Consider the following 18,538-nt stretch of genomic DNA (forward strand, 5'->3'; position numbering starts at 1 on the left):
GTTATGGTTTTCTTTTCACCTTTCCTTGTTAAGACATTTACTTCTCATTTTCCCATAACAGAAACTTTACTATCAGTCCCTAGTGTGACTTGTGACTTCACACTCTGATCTAACATAGAAAACAGGGCTATGTTTTCTGTCATATGGTTACTACAACCAGAGTCTAGAAACCATGCATCTTGACTCTTTGCTTCAGCCATATTACAGGCTAAAAACAAATTAACTTGGCTGATATTTTCTCTAGTGAAATTTGCACTAGTTCTATTATTCATATTCTTCCTACATTCATTTGCATAATGCCCATATTTTTTACAATAGTGACATTGGACATTTGATTTATCATATCTTTGTCCTTGAGCATGATGTTGTTCACTTTGTTGGTTGTTGTCTTGGCCTTGGTTCTGATTTGGATTGCTGCCTCTTCCTTGAGCATTTGCTGCACTGTTTCTTCCATCTCTGTTTTGGTTTCTGCCTCTTCCTCTCTTGTTTCCTCTGCCTTGACCTCTTCCTCTTTCAAAGAACATCTGAGTCTTAAAGGCATGCTCTAGGGATGAGTTTTCATTTCTACTCAATCTCTGCTCATGTGTCATCAGTGATGAATGTAGTTCATCAACTGAGAAGTTTGTGAGATCCTTTGTCTCTTCTATGGTGGTGACAATCACATCGAACCTTGAGGGTAGGATCCTCAATAGTCTCTCCACAATCCTCTTTTCTTCAAGAATTTCTCCATGAGACCTTATCTTTGTGACCAGACCAATCACATGTGTGAAGAATGAGTCAATATTATCTGACTCCTTCATGCAGAGAGTCTCAAAATCTCTCCTCAGCATCTATAATTTTGCTGTCTTCACTTTCTCCATGCCTTGATAGGCTATCTTGAGAGTTTGCCATGCTTCTTTGGATCTCTTGGCTGCTGCTATCCTTGGAAACACACTCTCATGCACTGCTTGATACAAAAAGTAGAGGGCTTTAGAATCCTTCTTCTTATTGCTCTTCAGCAGTTCTTTCTCTGCCTGAGTTAAATTATTAAACTCATCTTCATCTGTTGGTTCTTCAAAACCATCATCAACAAATTCCCATAAGTCTTGAGAAGCAAGCAAAGCTCTCATAGTTATTTCCCAATAGTCATAGTTTTTCCTATTAAATTGTGGGAGCTGGGTATTACAGATACCCATGCTAGTGCTGACTCCAACCATTCTTGCACTCTTAACTATGCTTCAAAATACTTGACTGTGTATTTAAAATAACTGACTGTCCTCAACAGTAACTAACTTGAAAAATACCTAGGATTCTTTCTTGACTGAGTCTTCACTCTACTGGAGAAGCTGCTGCAACAAGAAATCCTTCCTTCAGCTTCTTTGACACCTTGAAAAAGCCTGGACAAGCTCTGATACCATGTTGGAAATTTCTAATAATTCCAGAACAAAAATGAACACTCTGTCTCTTAACACAGAGAAACTAAAATTGTTTCTGGGAAGACAGAGTTTCAGAGACACACAAAAAAAAAAAACTTGTATTCATTAACAATACTGATTGTTACAAAAAATTCTTTCTCTAACAGAGGGATTACACCAAGACTGCTTCAGATGTAGTTCCAAAAAAAACTTCACTCTGTCTCTCCTCGAAAATTAACATTGTTGTGTGTAATTTTTCTTTTTCACTTCTTACTTTGACGCTAGTGCGTATTACATTGCATCTACCAAAAAAAACATAACATTACATTTTACTTGTATCGTAAAAAAAAAAGACTCCCGTGAATTAAAAAGAAACAATAAAATTAAAAGTTAAAGCTGGCCATCAATGTAAATGCCAATTCACATCAAGTAATAAATAGCTCCATGGTGCAGGCCTTGCAAAGTGAATCTGTATTCATTTACTAGTACGGGCAGCCCAAAGGAGTGTACCCAATTGGACGGTTGTCGGCAAAATCGCATGGCCCTTTTTTACCAAACTTTACGCGCAAGGGAAAAGATTGTATTGGCAAACCGCTCAGGGTACATGTCAGCGGATGAGTGTGATCACTGCCCCCGAGAATTACCACCATTCCGTAAAAGTGGTGTGGGGAATCCCATGACGGTTTTCTGAAGAAAAAAAATGCTGCACTTGAAAGTAATATTTCAACACCACTTGTAAAGAAAGTGAATCTGTGTACATCAATTTTACTGTGTTCACATATCTTTTCTTCTTAATTGCGAGAGAAACAAAATGATTCGGAAATTGGAATTACCTCAGTCAAGAACTCCTGAAATCCGTCTCTTGTATTCACTGAAAACCTTTTTATTGCTATCTCTTTTGCGTCCGGCAGTTTACCGAGGAACACCGTTCCAAAGGCACCAGATCGAATCTGGTGACTAACGTTTTGTGTGGCTTCCACAATCTGGTTTAGGATAAAAACCATTCAGTCATCTATAAAATTCACAAAGTATGAAAGCACCATCTTACTTAGCTTCATATGGGGAATTCCCACTATATTTCATATTAGAATGTTCATAAAGAATTAAGTTCTTGACCTTCATTGTATAGTTTTTCCCTGTTTTAATTTTTTTCTTCTCCTCATGTTTTTCCCCAAATGGAACATTGAACATCTGAATTTAAATTCTAACCTTTATTGAGAAGCAGCTGAATTTCTTCCAATATACGGTAATACCCACCATCATCACTAAAGTCCTGAAAAACTACTTAAGTTAAACCCTTAACAACCCAACTGGTGGATTCTTTAATTCTTAGCCCTCACAGGTTTTGCTCATGATCTGCTATTTACTTTCCTATGGTTCTAATACCAATGGGTTGAAAAGACATAAAGAAAAACACAAAAATTGACACATACAAATAATATGAGCTTGATCAACCAAAACTTGATTCTAACAATGAATTCGGTGAGGAATATTTATACTTAACTAAATCTCTTAAATTTAACCAACCTTAACATGCTGGAGTCATTACAATTTCTAACCATTCCCAAAATAACACCCACTTTGTTCTTCCCTAAATTATTTCTGGTTTCTTGAATACAATCCCCGCCCTTATACATACAGATAAGGATTTCCAGAGTATCTGCAACACACCAAATGAAGGATTTTCTCTATAGTCGTGAACCTCCTGCAGTAAGATTTTATAAAATTTCAACCGTTTATGTATTACTGTTGTACTAGGCATTCCTTACTTTGCTGGTAACAAAAATATCAAATAAAAAACATAACTTGAACATTTGATAATGGAAATTTGTTGTGAATACAAATAAATGTTATATTGCTCAATTCAATGAAAGCTTGTCGAAAACGTATGCACGAATTATACAGGTGAAACAATTGTTCCATATAAACCTGCGACAATAGTAAAGAGATTGTAATATAATATTTAGTGATTAAAATTCCCTTCAGAGAATATAAATAGGTATAAACATGGAACTCTTTAGGGTTTCTGAGATCAATACCCAGTCTGGAAAATTAGCACTCAAGTTGTTGTTTTGAAGATGTATGCACAACAAGCGAACCGATCCGCAGCAGTTTTCTTTGAAAATGACTATCAAGACAGAATTTATGTAAAGAATAAACACTTGCAAAGAGAGAGCGAGCTTATCTCCAGAAGAAACGCTTACAATTTCTCCAGCATGCTTAAACTGGAGAAATCTGGCAAAGGTCCGATCTGACCGAGTAACTACCAGTAATCAATGCAAGCCCTATGGAAAATAAGACTACAATCAGGTATCACTAATCGCTGAAGCAAATCGACTAATTTTATGTCTTATAGAAAAACTACATTCATTATATTATTGCACCTCACATGCTTAAGTATTCTATAAATTTGGAATATCTTTTATAATTTATAATTATATTTATAAATTAGAATATCTACTTTTATATATATATATAATTTCAAAATAATATAGCTCATTACTATATTTAATATTTATAATATTGAGGAACAATTATCAATCATATTTACAAATTTGAAATGCACAAACATATTTATATTAATTAGCATTCAAATAATTGAGTAAAAAAATTATATCTTTTATATATATATATATATAATTTCAAAATAATATAGCTCATTACTATATTTAATATTTATAATATTGAGGAACAATTATCAATCATATTTACAAATTTGAAATGCACAAACATATTTATATTAATTAGCATTCAAATAATTGTGTAAAAAAATCATATCTTTTATATTATTGCACTTCACATTTATAGTTGTTATTCACAATTACTATTTATAATTATTTATTATATTTATAAATTTGAAATATTTATTATATATAAATTGCGGATGGGCAATTAATTGAGTAGGAGAGGCTCATTTTACAGTCCAATATGGTGTGTAACTTTGTCAGTCCATCATCAAAGTTGAAATTTTGCTATATCTGTCCAAATTAAACTAAACTGCAAAAAACACTAACTATACAACCTTATTAAATTTATAATTTATTTTCTCAATTAACAAAAACAAATCATTTTGAAAAAATTAAAAATTAAAAAATCAATAACCAAATCACGGACGATTAATTAATAAAAGCAAATCATTTTGAAAAAATTAAATATTAAAAAATCAATAATCAAATCATTGACGATTTCCCGCCAAATTTTATTCCTATGTGCCTACTAACATTCAAGCGATGAAATATAATATTACGGATCATTAAAAAAAAATCCAACAAATATGGGGCCATCGTTCCTTGTTCTTTTCCCGTCGTGCCAACTAACATTCAACCGATGATGTAGATTGAATGTTTATGCTCGATCTCCATGATGTAGCTTGTAGTTGGATCGGGAAACGTTGCTTTGGCCATATCTAAACTCTTCTTCAGCTCCTGGTTGGTGGCCACAAGTTCTATGCATGATCTCTTAATATGGTCATAGCAGTCAGCCAAAATGATGGCCAAAAAATCATCAGGCTCTTCAATTACTAAATCGACCACAATTGGCCAAAGTGCTCTTAGCTTTGATGTCACCTGCTTGACCTGCGATTGTAGTTGTTGATTGTTATGTCAAAGACGATCTCGCTCAATCGTGATAGTGACAATTTGTTTCTTCTCCTATTCATGCTCGACGACCATGTCATTGTTTCTCTGTTTATCCCTCTGAGCTTCTTGTTGGATAAATCTGAACAGTTGTGTAGATGACCAATGGTAAAGGTTCTTAGGTTTCATTGTTGATGGGTCTACGCAGTTTCTTTACAAGGGTTGGCCACTAGCAATGGATTTTTCTAAGTGGCCTTGGGGGGAAGTTGCAGGCTGTGTGGTTTCAAGAAATTGGGGAGCAGGAGGGATAATTACTCACTTTGGAACCACTGAGAAATTTATAGGAAATGAGGCTTCAAACAGTAGAATACACACCTCCATATATAACTGGCTCAATTGCACTCGGGTAGGCTAGTAATACAATGGACATTACTTGGAATTTTATATTCTTTTTTGTGTCTTCGATATCCTCAAATACATGTTATGTTTATATTAAGTTTAATATTTTGATTCATCATGAATTTTATTTAGACAACCAGTAAATAACAATTTGCTCAAAGATTGGTATAGCACCTTGATCTTAAGCATTTCCATCACTCTTAATAACCTTTGTCTTGTAGTTGTAGGTTGCCCATTAACTTCAACACTGAACTTATAACCTGGTTATTCCATTCAATCATAATGTTTGAACATTATATTGTTATTCTAACCTTCGCTATATAGCAACATCTATGATGTGTTGCTGAATTGACAAACTCTACATATCTAGTTCAATGGCTAGTAACCATACTATTTTCTTCCTGTTAGGTCCGAGATTTGAACCTAGGGCTCTGATACCATCTGTCACATACCGAGGGTTAGCACAAATTTCTCACATACCAACTCACATTAAAATCACATCATTGTTATAATTTTTTTTTTCTAATGTATCCAAGCATTATACTGTGGAGATGAACAGTCTAGTTTACACCATGGGTAAATTTACTACACTTACCATTCTAATATTAGATAATTGTCTCTCACCTTCTCTTTTATAATTATGAATTCAATGATATTCTTGGTATGATTGGGTTTAGTGTTCAATTTGGAAGGGGTGTTCTAGGGTCACAGTCCCTCTTGTTGGGCTACCATTATAAACATTGAGGTTATGGAACCTAACAATGGAAAAGAGGTGCCCCATAGACTTTGCTGATGAAGACAACCTAATACCCCACCCTTATGCTCTTAATTATTTTTTCCTAAAATCTATCCTCTCCTCCCTAATTTGGGTTTTTACCCTTAGTTATATTCAGGTGCAGCCCACGTTATTTTTTTATCCCTTTATTTAAATTCATACAACGTGACTAGGGTTCATCCTTATGTTAGCGCTTTTTGTGGGGATCTAATGACATCTATTTTCTTGCATGACCTACCGCTTCTTTATATCCACCACACATCTCTGACCACGTGATTAGGTACGACGACCCTACAATTTCCGCATTCACCAAGGAGATGAGCCATCTATGGTTTAGATCACCAGGATCACATCAACGACGTACATTTACTTCGAAAACCCTAAACTCTAGTGTTGGCCTCCATTCACCGATTTGGCTTTTGGTTTCACTATGTAAGAGGGAGGGTTTGGTATTCCTACTCTGTGTTGACGCTCTCAGTTGCGTAACCATTTCATTACTCTATCTGACCACATGGTTACATCCCAAAGTGATTCCAGTCCTCTCCTGGTCTATCCTATGTATTACTCTCTTCAGGATAGAATTGTGGTTATATTTGGAGGGGTGATACGATATCTATAACTCTCCCTCAACCAGGTAATTCAGCTAAAATCTATTTAGGTCTGTGAGTTTTATTTTTTTACTCTGCCCTTTTTTTTTCTTTAAGTTCTAACTCATTACTATTCCTCTGTTGATATGTATGCAGAGGAAGGGATCTCCAAGTTTGGCATGAACTCCGTCCTTTCAGCAAGAGTGCGTCTCTGCATTTCATCTCACAGTAAGAAGCTTTTTTCTCATGAACATGTGTTTCAACTAAGTTTTTGTCCAAGAATGCTCACAGTTTTTCTAATTCCTGTATGCTTGCTCTTGCTATCTTGTCTAGACACACTATTCCAACATTTGCAGGCTTTTTAGTCGTCGCCCTTGTTTCAGGTATTTATATGCCCTTCTCACATTCCTTACTCAATTTCTTTTATCGTCATTTAGGATATTTATTTTACTAACGCCTCTGCCCCTATGGTGGAATATGTCGCAAGTATTTCATTTGCCATTTCTTTTGTCTAGTTGCAGCTCCAGTATGTTGCTGCTCCTGAAAGGGCAAACCCTGATACATCCCTCTCCTCTCTCCAGGTTGTTTATGCAATGTTTCCCTCCTTTTGCGGGTTCCTTGTTCACTAGTTGAACAAAATATTTTAGAACATTAAAGAGAAATTTGGGTTATTTACAATTTTTAAATGAGGGTGTCCATAGTGCCCCTGGTTTGTTTGTTTTCTAGTTCATGATCACTGGACTCCTTCTGACAGTCGGCTACATGCCCTTACTCAGGGGTTTAGCCATTCATGGCTGGTAGACAGTATAGTTGATTGAAAATGCCTCTTAAGTAGGTTGTACATTTAATGTATCTATTTACTGTTTCACTATTATGAATCCCTATCATTATGAATATACTCCTATTTTTTCATGTTGTTACTTCCATGCACTTGTCTATTATGTGTTGGTTTCTTCATAAACTTCTTTTGTTACAATGTTTTGTTTATGTGGAGGTATTTAGCTGTAATTTTCTCTCTCATCTCTCTTTATATATTGTCCCTTGCAACCAATAACAACTTTGATAGTATTCCCATCATGCATTCCCTTAAGAGATGACCATACGTCAATTTTATGAGTAATTTGTTTCAATACTAGTTTATATTTTGCGCAATGAATGGCTTATCATGCTATACTATAGTACAAAATGTCTACCTATTTATTTTCGCTTGTTGGTTAATCTATAACCATATGTTTTCTGTACAATGATTTATACGCATACTTGAGCAATGGCTAGTCTATCTTTTGCTATGAGAAGTTTTATGTTTACCTTCCCAGTAAATTAATTTGAATGGTGAACAACAGTCACTTCATAGGTTACTGTTTCATTTTTGTAGATCCTATTCATTCCTCAAGGAAATAATTTAACCTATATAAATTAATCATTTCATATATACAGAGAACTGTACCAGTGTTATCGTAGTCCTACTCATTCCATCTCAATCAGCTACCCTTATTGTTCTAAACAATGTTAAAACTATTGTTCTAATTATCTCCCCTGAACATTGCACTAGATCAAGGTGCATCTAGCGCACTGTTTGGATGGGTTCCACAGATCGCATGAACTTTTGTTAATTCTTTATTTAACTCAAATCCCTATTCAACTCCTTAACATTATATGAAGTATGTTGGATACAAATATCTTCGTTGCAATGATTCCTAAGAACTTTCTCAGTAACCCGTTCATACGGAACTAGTGTTGGAATGTTAATTCCAACTGCAGGTGGCAGACGTGGACAATACGGCTGCACCCAAAACCACTGAACAAAACCACAAACCGCCCAGACCATATCGCACCGCCATCCAGGGAAAAGCAGTTTTCGTATATTGGCCTCCGATGCGATTTGGTGAAGACATGTGGCTCTCACCTGACATCAGCATCTCTGACATATCGGGAGGTAAAGCTCAGCAACAAGGTGGCTTCCGATATCATTCTCCACCGTTGGATTTGCTTCTTCATCCTCCACCGTCGATCTCCGAAGCTGCATACGGCCTGCGGCAAATCAATGGTTTGCGTGGCGTGTGAGGATTCCTGTTGACCGCCAAAAAGGGAATTAAATGCCTTTAATGATTTTCGTAGTTTTTGGTAGAGACTTTTAATTTTGGTTATGGGCCTGTGTCCCATATGATATACGTCATCTTTTTTATATGTTTTATATATATTTTTATATATATACGTTGTCATAAAAGTATACGATGTGGAGTTTTTAGTAAGTGCGTGCTGCAGTCTTCATTGGTGTTGTGCCTGCAAGCAAAAGGAAGTTTTATGGGCATGGTTGCTGCGCACGATGTGAGTGCGTTTTTTTTATATGTGTTGCCCATTAAAAACCAGAGAAGCAACGGAAAGCAAAGAATGATTGCACAGCAGTGCATATAAAAAAAAATGTGGAGCGTATATATTTTTTGAGTTAACATTGTATTATGGGAGATATGTAAGAGCGCAACAGGGAAAGAGAATAGTGTGAGCTAAATGAAAAGAGCTTGTGGGTTGAATTTTTTTTGTGGAGCATTGTAAAATGATGGTGCAGTAAAAGGTGAAACACACAGCAGTGTGTAAAAAGACAAGAACAGGGTTGTAATGTTTTGTGTGGCAATTTTGTAAAACAGAGGTGTAAGAAAAACCATGTGTGGTTTTGCACAGCAGTGCATAAAGAAAATGGTGGAGCGTTTTTTTTTGTAAGTCTGTGTAAAAATTTGTTTTACAACAGTAATGTAAAAATGGGTTTTACAGCAGTAAACCCAGCACAGTGAACTCTCAGGTGGAGAGAAAAGACAGAGTTTTGTTTTGATGGGTGAATGTAAGTTTTGGTGAATCCCTCTCAGTAAAGAGGATGAATGTTGTTTCAGGCTTTATATTTTAATCAATAGAAATGTTTTTATGTTGTGTAATGGACTGTTATGAGTCATTTTGGTTTTAATAGTTTCGCTGTACAAAGATCCTGGAACAGTAGAAACAGAGCATTGCCTCTGTGGTGTTAATGTTTATTTGGTTTTGGTATTTTCCCCATTCAAAAATATCCAACAGTGGTATCAGAGCTAGTCCAGGCTCTTTGAAGACTCAAAGAAGCTGAAGGAAGGTGTGGTTGCAGCAGTCAAACCTCTCCAGCAGTGTGAAGACTCAGCCAAAAGAGTTAAGGTATTTTTCAAAGCTTTCCTTTCTGTTACTGTTAAAGGAACAGTGAGTGATTTAAAAAAAAAACACAGTCAAGTATTTAAAGCCTAGATAAGAATGGCAAGGTCAAAGAAGAAAGCCTCCAAGCCTGCTAAAAATGTGCCTCCCTCCTCTACTAAAATAGAAGGCAATCCATTAGAATACATTCTATTTGAAACCCCAAAGTTTGATGGAAACTTTGATGTATGGGAAATAATGATGAGGGCTTTCCTAATGTCTGAGGGGATTGAAGTCTGGGAGTCAGTGATTGATGACAGCAAGATGGATAAAGAATCCATGGAGTATGATGCACAAGCAGCAAAACTAATCTTGGATGGACTCCCTGATTCAGTAAAGAAGAATCTAGGAAAATATACATCAGCAAAAGATATATGGGACAGACTGCATGACCTTCATGCAAAGGGAGCACTGACCATGACAATGAGTCAAGAAGAACCCATCATAGAAGCTGAGAATGAAAAGCTTGACCTCATCAAGCTTCAAGTAAAAGAAAGGGATGAAGAGCTTGCCAAGCTTAAGAAGGAGCTGGATCAATGCAAGAGGAAGCATCATGAAGAAGTCATGTCTATGACAAATCAGTTGAACAGAGCAAAAAAGCAGGAAGACGCCTTGTCAAGTCAACTTGAACAAAGGCACAAGATAGTGAACAAACTTGCAGAAGAGATTGGACAGTACAAGGTAGAGGTCACCTCCCTTAAGTCTGATCTACAAGAAGCCAAGAAGCAGGCACAAGGAGCTGAAAAGAAAATGGAGAGCAGTCAAGCAGAAATCTCCAAAATGAAGACAGATATTATCTCCTTCAAAATAGTAGCAGCTGAAGCTACTCGTAACAAGGAAGAAACTGAGGGGCAGCTTGCAAAGAAAAATAATGAATGTAAAAAGTTAGAAGAAGAGATTGTCCTCCTCAGGAAGAAGGTTGAAGGGATGAACAAGATCATGAAGAGCTCTCAAGCTTTGGATGACATGCTCAGCTATCACAGATCTCCATCTGATAAATCAGGACTTGGGTATGTAAGTGAACCCTCAAACAAGCATGAGGATGCTTTAAGCAAAGGAGATGTGAAGAAGCCAGAAAGAAGGTGTGATGCTCCTAGTTCCAGCAAAGGCAAGGAGAAAAATGAAGGCAGTAATAGAAGAAATCATGCTCCAAGTAGAAAACCAGCTCCAAGAGGAAATGTAGCTGATGTCAAAGAGGCAAGATGCAATGGTTATCATCAAAGGATCTCAAGGCAGCAAGGTTTCAGAAGTACATCAAGAAAACCTCCATCTCCCAGGTACCAAAGTTCATTTTATGGATTTTGTTATGCTTGTTCAAACTTTGGTCATATGGCAAAAGACTGTAGAGCATTTCATAAAGATAGATGTTGTGGTCTTCGACAACCTCCAAGAAACAATTTTAGAAGAAATCATGAAATGTCATTCATGAACAATGTTGAATGCTTCAAGTGTCATAACATTGGGCATATGGCACGTGACTGTAACTTGACATGGGCTCTTACACAAGCTAGACCCATGCAAAAGAAGAAAGTTACACAAGTATGGAGAAGAAAAGAAATACAGTGTGAAAGCCCCTTAAGCAACGCAGCTGATCTAAGTTTGTTTTGAGAAAACTTGCCAAAAGAAGACAAGCATACATGAATGGGGAGCTTGAATTTTTTTTGTTTGCTGAACTATATTAACAGTCATTTGTTGATGCAGGATGTATTGCAGCGCAGCAGTTGCAAATGAAATCTTTGTTAATCCCTCTAAAAGGTAATATGCAACAGTGATGAAATCAGCAATGTTTTTGCTTTGTGTTTATGCAATATGCACAGAAATGCATAAAGAAGAAAAGATGCAGCGCTGAAATGTAAAAAGCAGCAGCAAGATGAGAGAAAAATGCAAAGCATGGAGACCCTCACAGCAGTGGGAGGACAAAACATAAAACAACAGTTTGAATTTTTTTTATGGAGTACATGCATTGAAATGCATAGCAATGGAATGTAGTTTTCCTTTTATGTAAAGTGAGAGAATATACTCACAGCAGAGTGAGTATAATACACAGCAGATGGAAATGTTTTGTATTGGGAATGAAGATGCAAAGCAGTGAGAAGAAAATGAGAAGAAGGCAAAACGCAGCAGAGCGTAAATGCCGAGTGGCTGAGAATGCAATGAAATTTTTTTTCACACAGCAGTGAAAAATGTAATTTTTTTTTGTATGCAATGCAACATGCAAAGAAATGCATAAAGAAAAACAGGGACAGCAGATTTTTTATGCACACTGGATGTATAAGAATGTGTGTGGCAGTAGAAATCCAAAGGAATTGCACAGTAGTGCATTGTGTAAAAAAAATGAAGACTAAGATTGTGTGAAGCAAGGGTGCATAAGAAAAGGCAGCAGCCTGTGTTATTTTTTGTGTGGAGAATGAAGTGCCAAGAGTATGGGCACAGCAGTATGATGAAACAAAAGGCAGCGACAGTGCAAATTGCAGAGGCAACGCAGCAGCAAATAAAAACCCAGGGATGACAGTCTATGGTTATGGGTATGGACAACAGTGAATATGAAAAATGCAGCAGCAAGAAGTTATGGACAACAGCATGATGGCAAGAAGGAGAAGCACACAGAAATGCAAAAGTGAAAAATGCAGCAGCAAGAAGTTTTGAACAGCAACACATGCAAAAGAAATTTTCCTTACAACAGTAAAGGTAAATGTAATGAATTTGTTGTTCATTGAATTGAAATGCAATATATGCAACAGCAGTGAGTGTAAGAAATGTTTACACACAGCAATGTAAATTTGAAAATTGGGACAGCGTAATTGTTCCAGAAAAGACAGAGTATTTTGTCTTTGAAAAGTGCAGAAGCAGTGCAAGTGTAGACATAGCAGTGTGGGGTAGACACAGTAAAGAAGATGGCACAACAGTGCAGTAGAGAGTATGCATCAGCATAGGAGAACATTGTAATGAGTTTGCACACACAGCAGTGCAATGATTGTTTGTTTTGGAATTGCATTTGAAGCAGTCATTTGGTGAAACCCCCTGTTAAGGAGGAAGGTGCTTTTCAGCACATTGTCATTAGTGAATCCCTCTGTCAAGAGGAAGATGCTTTTTAGCATACACATGGTAAATCCCTCTATCAAGAGGATGATGCTTTTCAGCATAGTCACAGGTGAATCCCTCTGTCAAGAGGAAGGTGCTCTTCAACACATTGTTATGGTGAATCCCTCTGTCATGAGGAAGGTGCTCTTAAGCACAGTTTCAGGTAAATCCCTCTATGTGAGGAAGATGTCTTTGTAACAGCAGTGTTGGTGAATCCCTCGATGTGAGGAAGTGTTTGGGTAAGATTGAATGCCCAGCAGTTGAAATTAAAGGGGAGTGTTGGAATGTTAATTCCAACTGCAGGTGGCGGACGTGGACAATACGGCTGCACCGAAAACCACCGAACAAAACCACAAACCGCCCAGACCATATCGCACCGCCATCCAGGGAAAAGCAGTTTCCGTATATTGGCCTCCGATGCGATTTAGTGAAGACATGTGGCTCTCACCTGATGTCAGCATCTCTGACATATCGGGAGGTAAAGATCAGCAACAAGGTGGCTTCCGATATCATTCTCCACCATTGGATTTGCTTCTTCATCCTCCACCGTCGATCTCCGAAGCTGCATATGGCCTGCGGCAAATCAATGGTTTGCGTGGCGTGTGAGGATTCCTGTTGACCGCCGAAAAGGGAATTAAATGCCTTTAATGATTTTCGTAGTTTTTGGTAGAGACTTTTAATTTTGGTTATGGGCCTGTGTCCCATATGATATACGTCATCTTTTTTATTTGTTTTATATATATTTTTATATATATACGTTGTCATAAAAGTATACGATGTGGATTTTTTAGTAAGTGCGTGCTGCAGTCTTCATTGGTGTTGTGCCTGCAAGCAAAAGGAAGTTTTATGGGCATGGTTGCTGCGCACGATGTGAGTGCGTTTTTTTTATATTTGTTGCCCATTAAAAACCAGAGAAGCAACTGAAAGCAAAGAATGATTGCACAGCAGTGCATATAAAAAAAACTGTGGAGCGTATATATTTTTTGAGTTAACATTGTATTATGGGAGATATGTAAGAGCGCAGCAGGGAAAGAGAATAGTGTGAGCAAAATGAAAAGAGCTCGTGGGTTGAATTTTTTTTGTGGAGCATTGTAAAATGATGGTGCAGTAAAAGGTGAAACACACAGCAGTGTGTAAAAAGACAAGAACAGGGTTGTAATGTTTTGTGTGGCAATTTTGTAAAACAGAGGTGTAAGAAAAACCATGTGTGGTTTTGCACAGCAGTGCATAAAGAAAATGGTGGAGCGTTTTTTTTTGTAAGTCTGTGTAAAAACTTGTTTTACAACAGTAATGTAAAAATGGGTTTTACAGCAGTAAACCCAGCACAGTGAACTCTCAGGTGGAGAGAAAAGACAGAGTTTTGTTTTGATGGGTGAATGTAAGTTTTGGTAAATCCCTCTCAGTAAAGAGGATGAATGTTGTTTCAGGCTTTATATTTTAATCAATAGAAATGTTTTTATGTTGTGTAATGGACTGTTATGAGTCATTTTGGTTTTAATAGTTTCGCTGTACAAAGATCCTAGAACAGTGGAAACAGAGCATTGCCTCTGTGGTGTTAATGTTTGTTTGGTTTTGGTATTTTCCCCATTCAAAAATACCCAACAACTAGTTCACAATACCTAGTGACACAAAGTTGGTTCATAATAACCATCGCAGTTGTAATGAATTTATCAATGCTATCTGAACCATAGATTTTACGACTCTCTAAACTAAGTTCTATGCGTGAAGCGTATTATTGACTTATCTGTTTATGTCTGAAGCTTTTCTGGCACCACTTGCGACAGTGATTTTGGGCAGCATCGTATCATCGGGCGCACTCATAATAAAATATTAATTCAAAGGTACTGTTGTGCTTCACTTAGTCATAGAATTCATTATAGAAAAGAGGTATATAGCACTAAATTGCATATGGGCCTGATATTTGGTTGTTCATGCACCCTCACCCTTCCATTCAAGAACTAGATTGATTTCAGGATTCATTAATTCAACTGATCTGGTCGGGTGATCAAGTGGATTGAATTTAGTGGAATCATAAGGTGATTAGTATTGAATTCTTACTGAAGCGATAATGTGTAAAACATATTAATAACATCTTACTTCATAGGATGTAATACAACTCAGATTTATATGCATGCTGCATGTATTTAACCTGTTGGTGGTAATTTTGTTGGTCATACTCATTTAATTGAACATTTCTCACGTGAAATAAACAACAAATCTTTGTATCTAATATGTACAACTTCCACCTCTTTCGTTTCTATAATATGGGTAACCATATTTCTACATGGATACACTATACCGACTGTCTTATAATTAATTGAGCTATTTACCCGTAAACACATTGAACTTTTTTATAGTAATATTGCAAAGAATGTCAGTACCCATTTCCCATTTATTTAGAACCCATAAATTTTCCTAGGCTAGGATCATAAACTACTATAAATTTCCTTTATTGAAAGCAAATTTACAATATTTAGGTAAATTCAAATCAGATTACGAAGTTCAGCATAATAACTAATCATTTAACCTCTATTATATATTCGCTTTCATCTACTAAACTTCTACTCCTATGGTGCATGCATACAGTAATACCATGAAAAAGTATTCCCACAACATCTTTTCCAATTCCCTCATTACTGGACACATCCCTTTTAGATTTAAATTCTTATAATGTTAGCTCTTCAATTTCAAATCAGAAATCCGACATTTCAATTTTTTTTTAAAGGGAGTAATTTAGGTATCTATTCAGGAATTGGAGATTAATTAACATAAAAGCAGATGAAACCAAAGAAACTCATAACACAAATAATTCAAACCAGTATGACCAGCAGGAAGCCACTTGGGAATCGAACACCACATCCCAACCAATAACTGATTTTCTCAAGTTCACCCTCGAGTAGAGAATGCTTGCCCAAGATTCAACAACCTCTTGTTGATCCCTTCCGTGGGTATTTGATTCTCTTCTTTCATGATAAGGTTTCCTTTAGCGGAGTCTCACTTTTGTGGATATTTTTATGCACTTGCCTGGGCTTTTCCCATAAAAGATCGTCTTTATCTCCCGCGATATTTTAATTTTTGTTCCCAGTTTAACATCTTTCTCCATGTAAGCAACTTAATAGATATTTGTCTCCCATCCATTAAGCTTATCTAGAATTTGATCTAGAATTCTTATCACGAAAGAATTATATATTCTCATTCACCAATGAGATTTTATTTGGCAAGAGTCTTATCTCTAGGTGTCTCATTCCTAAATACATACACTCTATTTATTTATTTATTTAGAACCCATATCTTTTCCTAGGATAGGATCATAACCTACTATAAATTTCCTGTATAGAAAGCAAATTTACAATATTTAGGTAAATTCAAATCAGATTACGAATTTCAACATAATAACTAATCATTTAGCCTCTATTATCCATTCACCTTCATCTACTAAACTTCTACTCCTGTGGTGCATGCATATAGTAATACTATGACAAACTATTCCCACAACATCTTTTCTAATTCCCTCGTTACTGCATACATCCCTTTTAGATTTAAATTCTTATAATGTCAGCTCTTCAATTTCAAATCAGAAATACGACATTTCTATTTTTCTTTTAAAGGGAGTAACTTAGGTATCTATTCAGGAATTGGAGAGTAATTAACATAAAAGCAGATGAAACCAAAGAAACTCATAACACAAATAATTCAAACCAGTATGACCAGCAGGAAGCCACTTGGGAATCGAACACCACATCCCAACCAATAACTGATTTCCTCGAGTTCACCCCCAAGTAGAGAATGCTTGCCCAAGATTCAACAACCTCTTGTTGATCCCTTCCGTGGGTATTTGATTCTCTTCTTTCATGATAAGGTTTCCTTTAGCGGCGTCTCACTTTTGTGGATATTTTTATCCACTTGCCTGGGCTTTTCCCATAAAAGGTCATCTTTCTCTCCCGCGATGTTTTAATTTTTGTTCCAAGTTTAACATCTTTCTCCATCTAACAAACTTAATAGATATTTTTCTCCCATCCATTAAGCTTATTAGAATTTGATCTAGAATTCTTATCATGAAAGAATTATATATTCTCATTCACCAATGAGATTTTATTTGGCAAAAGTCTCATCTCTAGGTGTCTCATTCCTAAGTACATACACTCTATTTATTTATTTATTAGCAATTATTCATTTACATCATTGTTCCCATATTTTTCATGGATTTTCCACCATTCTATCCCCAAACAAGATTAAGTATCGAAGGGATATTACACTTCCTTTGCCCATGACAAATACTTTCCTATCAGTCCCTAATGTCTCTTTAGATTTCACACTTTCATCTAGATTGGAAAACATGTATATGTTCCTTGTCATATGGTTGTTGCACCCTTAATCTAGAAGCCATACATCACTTTGCTTTTTTTGTGTTACATTACAAGCTAAAAACATGCTATCTTGGTTCTGATTTTCCTTTGTGAAATTTACACTTTGTTTGTTACTTATATCATGTTGCTTCTTTCTAAATTCATTTGCATAATGACCATACTTCTTCCAGTAATGACATTGAACTCGAGATTTATCATACGGCTGACCTTGTGCTTTATTTTGGCTTGGCCCTTGACTTGGATTTTTATTGTTGCCCCTTTCACTTGAGTTTGAAGGGCTTCCTCTTCCACCTCTGTATGGCCTTCTTCCTCTTCCTCTAGCATTTGAACTTCCTCTGTCTCTACCTTGACCACATGAAACTTGTGCCTTGAAGGCATGCTCCAATGAGTTTGTTGCTCTATTTAGTCTATGTTCATGAGAAATCAGTGATGCATGAAGCTCATCCACTGAAAACTGTGAGAGATCCTTTGTCTCTTCTATGGCCATAACAATGGCATCAAACTTTGCTGGCAGACTTCTCAAAATTTTCTCAACTATTCTCCTTTCCTCAAGTGTCTCACCATGAGATCTGATTTGAGTAACTAGTCCAATTACATGTGTAAAGAATGACTCTACATTCTCATACTCTTTCATACAAATAGTCTCAAAACCTTTCCTCAACATTTGTAGTTTTGTTGTATTCACTTTTGCCATGCCTTGGTAGGTTGTCCGGAGAGTGTCCCATGGTTGGTTGGACTTTGTTTCTACTGCAATCCTTGGGAAAATACTTCCATGAACTTCTTAAAGAATTTAGAAGAGGGCTTTTGAATCCTTCTTCCTATTGTCCCTCAATAAATCCCTTTCTGCTTGTGTCAAGGCATTGTATGCTGTTGCATCTGCTGATTCTTGGAACCCGTTTTCCACCAAATCCCAAATATCTTGAGAAGAAAACAGAGTCTTCATTTTTATATCCCAGTAGTCATGATTTTCGCCATTAAACTGAGGTATTTGAGGATTAGTCAAGCTTGTGCTTGATGCTACAATTTCTGAGTGTAAAAAAGACCTTCTCACTCCAAAAATCTGTCTTCAAAACAACCTTTTAATTTCTAGTAAAAACACTTGTTTTTACACTAACAAAAGTTTAACCTGCTCTAATACCACAAAATCTATCTT

At 36.3% G+C, this 18,538-nt stretch overlaps 1 long non-coding RNA gene across 1 annotated transcript; it reads left to right on the top strand.

Annotated features, from left to right (window-relative positions):
* The first annotated feature begins 6,528 nt into the window (after positions 1–6,528).
* On the top strand, positions 6,529–7,619 carry LOC149211155 (uncharacterized). The gene is made up of 4 exons (XR_016252337.1): positions 6,529–6,777; positions 6,887–6,958; positions 7,064–7,113; positions 7,246–7,619. It is a non-coding gene; the product is annotated as an uncharacterized LOC149211155 (long non-coding RNA).
* The last annotated feature ends 10,919 nt before the right edge of the window (positions 7,620–18,538 follow it).

This window comes from Pinus tabuliformis, chromosome 1_2, assembly GCF_031772625.1.
Source record: "Pinus tabuliformis cultivar Carrire ecotype Pingquan chromosome 1_2, CPIR1, whole genome shotgun sequence".
NCBI lineage: Eukaryota > Viridiplantae > Streptophyta > Pinopsida > Pinales > Pinaceae > Pinus > Pinus tabuliformis.